Consider the following 9,531-nt stretch of genomic DNA (forward strand, 5'->3'; position numbering starts at 1 on the left):
CATTCAGAGTTTCCAAAATTTCACAAATCTAGCAAAACTTCACATTGTTTCCAGTTATGCACTGTTCATTCAACAAAAACGCATCAAGTTTCTGATATGGTCCAGGCACCCTGCTAGAATCTGCAGAGAAAACAGCCATCAAACAAAGACACAGCTTCTGTCCTCGTAAACCTTAAAGTCAAACAGAAGAGGATGGGCTTTAAGCAATAACCATACAAAGAATTCATTTTTTCCTTTTATTGATCTTAAACCCCAAATCAATTTGAATCTACCTGGATATGATACTTTTATCTTGATATGATACTGCCATATGATGCTTTTATTATGGAAGGGGTGTCTCACACAAGCATGCAGACAGAAGGTGTAATAAGTGTGCTCTAGCAGAAGCTGTTAGTGCCACACCCATTTCCTTCTCCCTGTCATTGCAGGCAGCTGCCCAACTTCCAGCTGCCAACCTACATCTCTTTGCCTGAAGGCTTTCTCTGCCTGCTGGAGCTCGCTCTCCCAGATAATTTACACCCACAACTACCACCAGTAGCAGCCCTCAGCCAACAAGTGACAACCTGACTGTCTCCATTCTAGTCTAAAAATCCCAGTGAACAGATCACTGGTCCAAACTGCCAGGTGTCCATCTGAGACCAGGGTGGCAGGGCCATGGAAGAACATGGCTGCTTCTGAGGGAACCAGGTATAGAAAGGGGCAGGGAGGAGGAGAGTGGGGGATGAACAAGAGACAGCAGCCAGCAACGTGGGGGTTTGAGGACATACATAATAATAAGTAATCGCAAGATCAGTTGAATACTATTTAGGTAATTGTTAGAGGATTCATATTTCAAAAATATTCCAGTAAACTGGGTATCAATAAACATGAATCTCCCAAATAAAGGTGAACACTGGGGAACAGGTGGGATAAGCTTGGTACAGTAGCATGGTGTTTTAGAATCAGACAGACTTAATATCTTAACTTCTCCACTTTCCAACTATGGGACCATGGACAGCCTTCTAAACACTCAGAGGCCAGTATTCTCTTCCAGAAAATAATGAGAATTCCTACCCACAGCATTGTTGTGGAGCTAAATGAGAAAAGACACGTAAAATGCTTAGCACGATATCTGGCACACAGTAGACATGCAACACTGTTCCTTCCCTCCCGCCTTTCTTCCTTGGGTAAGTAGAAAGGGGCTAAATTATGGTAAAACTGGCAGAGCTTCAATCTTGCCGCTGGAACCAAATGATTTTTTACAGGTGTTAAAGATAGTCACTCGATGAAAGAATAAAACATGCAGAAGAAAAATAAATCTCAACACTCACCTCACACCATTTATGAAAAGTAAAATAATTTGTATCATAGCCCTATATGTAAGGGATAAAACTACAAAACTACTAGTGTAAAACTTAGAAGAAAATCTTGGTGGCTTTGGATTAGGCAAAGATTTCTTCAATAGGACACAGAAAATGTATAAAGTGAACGCCATCAAAATTTTACATACCATTCTTTAAAAAGACAGTTCAGAAACTAAACAAATAAAAGAACATAATTAAGTACTCAAGAAAGAAAGCCACAAACCAGCAGAAAATATTTGCAAAACAAATATCTGACAAAAGACTTGTATCCAGGATACATTAACAAGTCTTAGAACTCAATGAGAAAAAGAAAATAAAGGCCAAAAATAATGAACAAATACTTCACAAAGATATACAAATGAAAAATAAGCACATGCAAAGATGCTAATCATCATTACTCATTAGAGAAATGCAAGTTAAAGACACAGTGAGATACCATTACACACCCATTAGAATGGCTAAAATTAAAAAGATGGACTATACCAAATGTTGGTGAGGTTGTGGAGTAACTGGAATTCTCATACTTTGCGATGGAGTACAGATACTTTAAAAAACAGTATGGCTGCTTCTTACAAACTTAAATATATACCATGTGACCTAGCAATTCTACTCCTAAATATTTACCTAAGAGAAATGAAAGCATATGTGTCCATACAAAAGCATATACATGAGTGTTCATAGTAACTTTATTCATAACAATTGTAACTGGAAAGAACCCAAATGCCCATCATCTGGTAAAGAAATAAACAAATTGCGGTACATCCATACAATGGAATAGTACTCAGCCATGAAAAGGAATGGACTGTGATACACACTGCAACATACATGAAGCTCAGATACATTACATCACATAAAAGAAGCCAGACTCAAAAGGCTACAAAAGCATTTTCTTCATATGAAATTCTTTTTTTTAAAAGCAAAACTATGGTGATAGAACCAGATCAGTGGTTGTCAGGGGCCAAGCAGTGGAAGGGGATTGACTACAAATGGGAAGGAAGGAATTTCTAGACGTGATGCACATGTTCTAAATCTGGCTTGTGATGGCACTTACCCAAGTGTATACACATTTGTCAAAACTCATCAAATAATGTGTTTGAGATTGATGAATTTTATGCTATGTAAATGATACCTCAATAAAGCTAACAAAAATACAGAAAAGAAAAAAAAATCCTTCTCACTCTTTCCTGCCCTTTCTGATACCCTCCTGTTCTTGCTTGTGCATTGTATGAAGTATGGCTCTTAAAAAACAGTTGTGGTTTTTTTCCAATTGTTATTCCAATCATTAATCTTTCTAGCTAAAATGCAAATTCTCTGCAGGGAGGGAGTTATTAAAAACCTACCAAAGCCAATTTGGTTATACACAACATTGGTCGTCTTTGGTGGAGTCAGGAGCCACTGAAGAAGCTGGAGGTGGGAGGGGCTTAGCTGCTTCCCCACACCCTCACCACCCTATTACAACAATGGGAAACTTAAAACTGGATTCTGCCACATATACAAACATTGGCAAAAAACAACTTATAAACAAGCAAACACAGAGCCATTTATAAAGCGTGTTCCATAAGTCCCATGGAGTCTAAGCTCTGTACCTCGTCATGTTTTGACTATCACCTCATATGAAAGGTTTATCTGAGATACATGACAACATTCCAGAAACAAGATGCTGTTACCTGCACAGGTGGCATTAGGTAACCAGACATTCACCTAAACCAGTGGCTGAATATGGGACCATTTAGGGATCAAGTGTCTGTTACCTGCCCTAAGGGAGCAGGCTACCTACTGGCTTTGCTAGATTCTTCTACCATTCCTGCAAGTGGCTCTGAAATTTTAGTCCATCCATACATCACAAATATGTTCATTTTCACCAAATTGAGAACTCTGCATTTCATTATGCAGGCTACCAGCTGCCACTCTCGCCAATAAAACCCCTTTCTGACATTCTAATTAGCAAAGCATAAGGTATTGATCAAGATATGGGTGTCGTTAGTGCCTGGAGTGGCTGCCTGAACTTCCTGGCCAGAATTAAGCTGCCACACCCTGGACTCCGAGTTCTTGGCACGAGCTGCTGCTCTTGGCGTTGGAGCCTAAATGAAACAGCACAAACTTAAGATTATGTGTCTATGTTGAACCTTTATAGACACCTTTCTAAAAATGTATCCTCTCTTCTTTTAACTCTTGATAAAACTTTATTCCTGATAGATGCTTAGCAACTGTTGATGACTATAAGCCAAGCAAATTAAGAATGGAGGGGTTTTAAGAGGAGAGGAAGAGGGGTGGCCGGTTAGCTCAGTTGGTTAGAGGGTGGTGCTAATAACACCAAGTTTGCTGGTTTGATCCCCGCATGGGCCACTGTGAGCTGTGCTCTCTTTATTAAAAAGAAAAAAAGAAGAAAAAAAAAGGAGGGCCTCTAGACTCTCCTTGTCTTTGAAGGTGTAGACATTCAGCCTCAACTTCCAGCAGAGCTTTCTGGGAGTCTTTGGGGGCTGGTGGGTTCATTTTAAAACAGATCCAAAAATAAGATGACGATGAGGTCTGTGAAAAGACTGTCACTCTGTAAATAAAACTGGGGAATTCTGGAGTGAAAAGTAATTGTCAGATGCTAATTAACAGCCTAAAATTAGTCAGACTAGCTCACAGAAGCAAGGCTTCTCTAAGTCACTGAGTTTACCGTTTCAAAGAAGCTCCACTGCCTGACCCATCCCGCTCACCCTCCAAGTCCTTTCCTCTATAAGGCCAGTCCTAGTGGTCATGGAGTTAGAATCTCTCAGGGCCAAGATCAAAGGAAAGAAGGAAAAGTGATGGCTTGGCTACACAGAGGGCAAACCATTAAACCAAACCTCAATCAGAATGTGAGATTTGAGCATTTGGAGGAGTAGAGGGCATCAGACTTCAAAAATCTATAGGAAATCTCCTGAGGACAGATAATAACCAGGGCAGATGTCCTGCCAGGCATTTTGGAGGAGCAGCTTGATTTGAGTGTATGACGTGGGTTATTGTGGGAGATAATGGCAGAGAGATAAAGGGGGCCAGTCACATGGGAGTCATAAGCCATGGTGAACACTTCCGTTTTTACTCTGTGTGAGACAGGGACCCAAAGCAGGGTGTTGAGCCAACGAGTGACATCTGACTTCCATTTTTAAAGCAGACCATCAGTGAACAAAGGTAGAAGCAGGGAGACACGTCAAGAAGCTGTTCAGTATCCAGGGAAGAGATAACTCTGTGTACCTTACGCTCTCAGGCCAACTTCTTCCCGATGAAGAAATGATATCTGCGGGTGGCTTCAAGGCTCACATCCTCATAGCTCATGACCAGAGGATAAAGCCCTCCTTTCCTTTAATTCCCCTTAATTCCCTTAACAATAAACAAGTAAAGCCCAGAGAAAAGCATTCCCCTACTGTACATTCCACTTGCCATCCTACTACAGGCCCAGCACACCGCTGGCATTCATTGAATGCATTTTGGAAAATAAGTAGCATATAAACACGCAGACCTGCTGTTTGATTGATTATGTGGGATGGGTTGTAATGCATTGTTTACACTCTCTTGCCTTTTTTTACTTTATGACCAATGGTCATATGTGCCAAGTGACCAGATGAATTTTATAGGGATGATCAGAGCCTACAAGCCGCATACGATCATACCTAGAGACATTAATTTCTTGCCTCATTATCATCATCTTCTCATTGAATTATTCTTTCATAGACAATCAGAAGAAATGTACAGGTTGAATCTCAGGCAATATACAAGTAGTTTTCATCACAGGCAACACTTTGATACCAATGAAAGTAGGACGCCACTTTCAAATGCTTTGTCAACATTTTTATTGAGAAGAGAAGAATCAAGTAAACCATAGGAGAGAACAAGAAAGACACGGAGAACAGTCGTGGCTGGTACTGTAGTGACCCACTCTCTGATTTCAATTTCTTATATTAGTGAATGAAATGTAAAAATCAGGATTCTATGGTATGCAGGAATGTTGAGCCACAGTTACTTCAAGGCCCTAAGAAGCTGGATTTGCTTTAGCAGGAGCACCATTTAGCAGTACATGTTCTGCTTCCAAAATCTGCAATACCTCCTTAGTCCCCATTAAAAAACAAAAAACAAACAAAAAATAAAGAACTTGCAAATGTCTAATTTGAAGTGTATTTCCTGATGTACCATATAGACAAAACCCAGTGTTGTGTTCTAGAACTAACATGGTGAAAGAAATCTCAATCCACAGAAATGTAAAACTTATGAATAAGAACAGAGAAGTTTTCAACTGGGTACATGTATATTATCGAACAAGGATGAAACAGGGTGATGTGTTCATTTTGACATATCGATCATAAGTAGGCCCGTTAGCCATACCGAATCGCAGAGATAAATTTAGAATCATTCAAAGCCAGTAGGATTATTAGTTCCTACATATGAAAAGCAGGATTAATAAACTCCTGCCTAAATGGAAATCAGTTTTTTGGCCTATGTCTGCTATTCTGAATGATAATTGCAAAATTCCTCGTGTGGATACATCATAACCAGCAACGGGAGTTGACTCCAGCTATGAACCAAAAATTGGAAGGGATCACACTAATTAGTGAAACCCAGTACTACACTGAAACCAAACATTACTTTTTAATTGTGGACTTACCCAAAAAGATTTCTTTGAAAACGAAGAAAATCCTATTGTGCTACTATGAACTGTAACTGAACCAGTGTTTTCTAAAGCAATTGAACCAGAACATTAGAATATTATCAAAACCAAATCAGCATTTTTTTTTTTATTTGCACCTTCTCTAATAAGTATCTTTAAAGGCCTTCACGTTGTTGTTCTGGTTATTGTATGTAACAAAACTACGGGGAACTTATTTCAATCAATTAACTCTTTTCAATTCTGGAAGACACTGCTAGCTGTCTACAAAGTACCCATTCCATCCTATTTCTTTAACAAAACCCAGATTTAGTCAAGAAGACAATGTATCCAGCTTCCTTTTCCTAACTTCCCTTGGAACCAAGTGTGGCCACACATTTAAGTTTCAAAGTACGAGACATAAGCAAAGTTGGGTGGAAATTCCAGGAAATCTTTTGTCATAGATTCATTCTAATTCTTCCATCCTGGAATTCAAGTATATGACTAGAGATCCAGTACCATAGACAAATTTAAAGGTGGACGCTACGCACTAAGGATGACAAAACAAAAACAAAGATATGGAGATATTGTTGACAGCCTAAAGGTCCATCCCAGATCCACACTTCTTTCACGTGAGAGTTACATAAACCTTTACTGTGCATGAGCCATTCTTTTGAGGATTTTCTATTATATATAGTTAAACCTTACCCTAACACACACAAAAAGTATGCTAACATTATGTAAAACAACTGAGTACATCTTTTTATTCAACAAATATTCAGTGAATATCTACTATGCATCAAGCATTGCATTAAGGATACTGACTGATTTCTTACTCTTATGGAACACAAGAAGAAAGAAAACTTGGCTAGGCAACTAACTAAATCCCAGACTGAGCCCGACGGTTAACTAATAAACTCTTTGAACTTGGAGCAGTCACTTCAATTCTCTAAGCCCCAGTTTCTTCATATATAATATGATGAGGTTTGACCAAATTTTTCTATGGTCATGTCTAGCTCACCCCTTGCATGATTCAGTTTGTTTCCATAGAAAGGCAATCATTTGCTCACTGTCCATAGTGACTTGCCCCACCCTCAACCCCCAAAAGGCCAGCAAATAGGACCCTAATTGACCTCTTCCATCCACAGTTGATAAGACCAAAGCTAGACAATCAGATTCTCGCTTCTGGGAACCTGAAATTGTCATATTGAGACACTGATTCAGTGACATGGTGCTGGGAACCTGAATTGAAAGGTCGTGTGGAATGGCGGTCAGAGTAGGTGCCATGGCAAACCAGAGCCACATGTGAGCCAGTGTTTGGGGAGCAGACACATGGGAAAGTTGCCTGCATAATAGAGCAGGAACACGCAAAGGAGGAGCAGACATGGAAATCCAAGTGTAAGGGAGGAGGGGGGTGGTAGATGAGGGTAAAGGGGATCAAATATATGGTGATGGAAGGAGAACTGACTCTGGGTGGTGAATACACAATGTGATTTATAGATGATGTAATACAGAATTGTACACATGAAATCTATGTAACTTTACTAACAATTGTCACCCCCATAAACTTTAATTTAAAAAAAAGAAAAAAGAAAATCCAAAGGTACCAAAGTGGCAGCTCAACAAGGCAGATCTAGTCCTTGGTTGGATTTTCACTGGGCCCACAACATTTTTTAAAATTTGGATTAGTTGTCAAGATTTTTGAAACAGGAAATTTTGCGTAAAATTCTGAATATTCAGCTTATCTGAAATAGAGGAAGATCTGACGACACTAGGCCTTCTTTCTTGCATAACCACAAGAGACTGGAGCAGAGCTGTCTAAACAAGGTGAGTTATGTAGGCGCCCACCCCACCTCCCTTATTTTGCACCAGTGCTCTGCATTCATTTTCCCTCCCTGTAGGCCCCTTGTTGGTATTTGAGTTTGAGGCCCAGTTCCAGGCAATGTTGACTCATGAAAAAATGGCAACCTCAGCCATGATTGTCCAATTTTGGTGCCCCCTGTGTTGTCCCAGCTCTACTTTAATAAGGCTCCTAGAATATTTGTTAGATTCCAGAGCCAGAAGTGAGAAAACCCAAGAAACAACACAACAAACATCTTAGAACCCCCTTAAGGGTCAGGAATTGTCAGAACCAGGTACTTCTGAAGTGGAAGGTTAAGGTAGAACTAACTGGAATATTGGTTGAAAATCAGATTAAAAGCAGTTTGAGGAGATTTCCACTTTGGCCAACGTGGAGCAGCAGGGACCAGGTTTATTTTCCCATCAGACACAATTTATAAAACAGTCAAACTATATGAAGGAATTGCTCTCAAGAGATTGGATATTAGGCAACAAAATACAGCCATACCTGAGAGACACGAAATACAGGTGAGTTCTATGATTGACGCAGCTTACTGTCTTGAGATAGTTTCTCTTTTCACACATGATTGGCAAAACACACATTCTTCTTTAGTGAACACAGATCATGTACCAAAATAATCCATATTCTGAGCCACAAAATAAGTCTCAGTAAGTTTAAACGGATTCAAGTCATATAAAGTATGTTCTGAGACCAAAAGGAAATTAAAATAGAAATCAATAAGAAAAATATTTCAAAAATGTCAAATGTTTAAAAACTAAATAATGTACTTCCTAACCCATGAGTCAAAGAAGAAATAAAAAATTAGAAAATATTTTGAACTGAAGGAAAATGAAAGCACAATATATCAAAATTTGTATTTAAACTAAAGCAGAACTTAGAGGGAAATCTATAGCACTAAATGGAGAAATTAGGAAAAATGAAAAATAAGGATGCTGCAAATCAACAACCTCAGCTTCCTTCCATCTTAAGAAACTAGAAAACAAAGAGCAAATGACCCCAAAGCAAGCAGAAGAAATAATAATAACAATACCAAAAATTTAAGGCAATAATACTAATTCAACACAAACTCTTCCAGAAAATTAAAGAAGAGGGAAGAAAACCTACAAGGCCAGCAATCTAAGATACCAAAAGAGACAAAGACATTGGAAAAAACAGAGAAAACTACGCACCAATATTCCTCATGAACATAGATGCAAATTTCTCAAAACAAAATTTTAGCAAATTGATCCCAACAATATATAAAATGAATAATATATTATGACCAAATAGGCTTTGTCCCTGGATTGCAAGGTTGATTTAACATCTGAAAATCAGTCAATTTAATTCACTATATTAACAAATCAAAAAAGAAAAACTATGTGAGTATCTCCATCAGTACATTTAACAAAATCCAACTTCCATTCCTGATAAAAACTTTCAACAAAGTAGGAAGAGATGTATATACCTGTCAAAACTTATCAAATTGTACATTGTAAATAAGTGCTATTTATTTTATGTCAATTGTACTCAATAAAGCTGTTTGAAAATATATAACGGTTTGATCCCCCGCTATGTACAACTGGGCAACTGCCCTTTCATAATCCTGCCATTAGACTCGGGTTTATTCTCTGGAGGAAGTTAACGGAGCGTCATTGGATTGGAGGACAGCAGACACAGTTGATGGCAAGAGAATTATAACAAAAACAGGAAAGCCCACGGCGCATACTGAATGCTGAGGCTCG

This window comes from Rhinolophus sinicus, chromosome 2 (assembly GCF_057876585.1).
Source record: "Rhinolophus sinicus isolate RSI-liver-muscle chromosome 2, RSI-T2T, whole genome shotgun sequence".
NCBI lineage: Eukaryota > Metazoa > Chordata > Mammalia > Chiroptera > Rhinolophidae > Rhinolophus > Rhinolophus sinicus.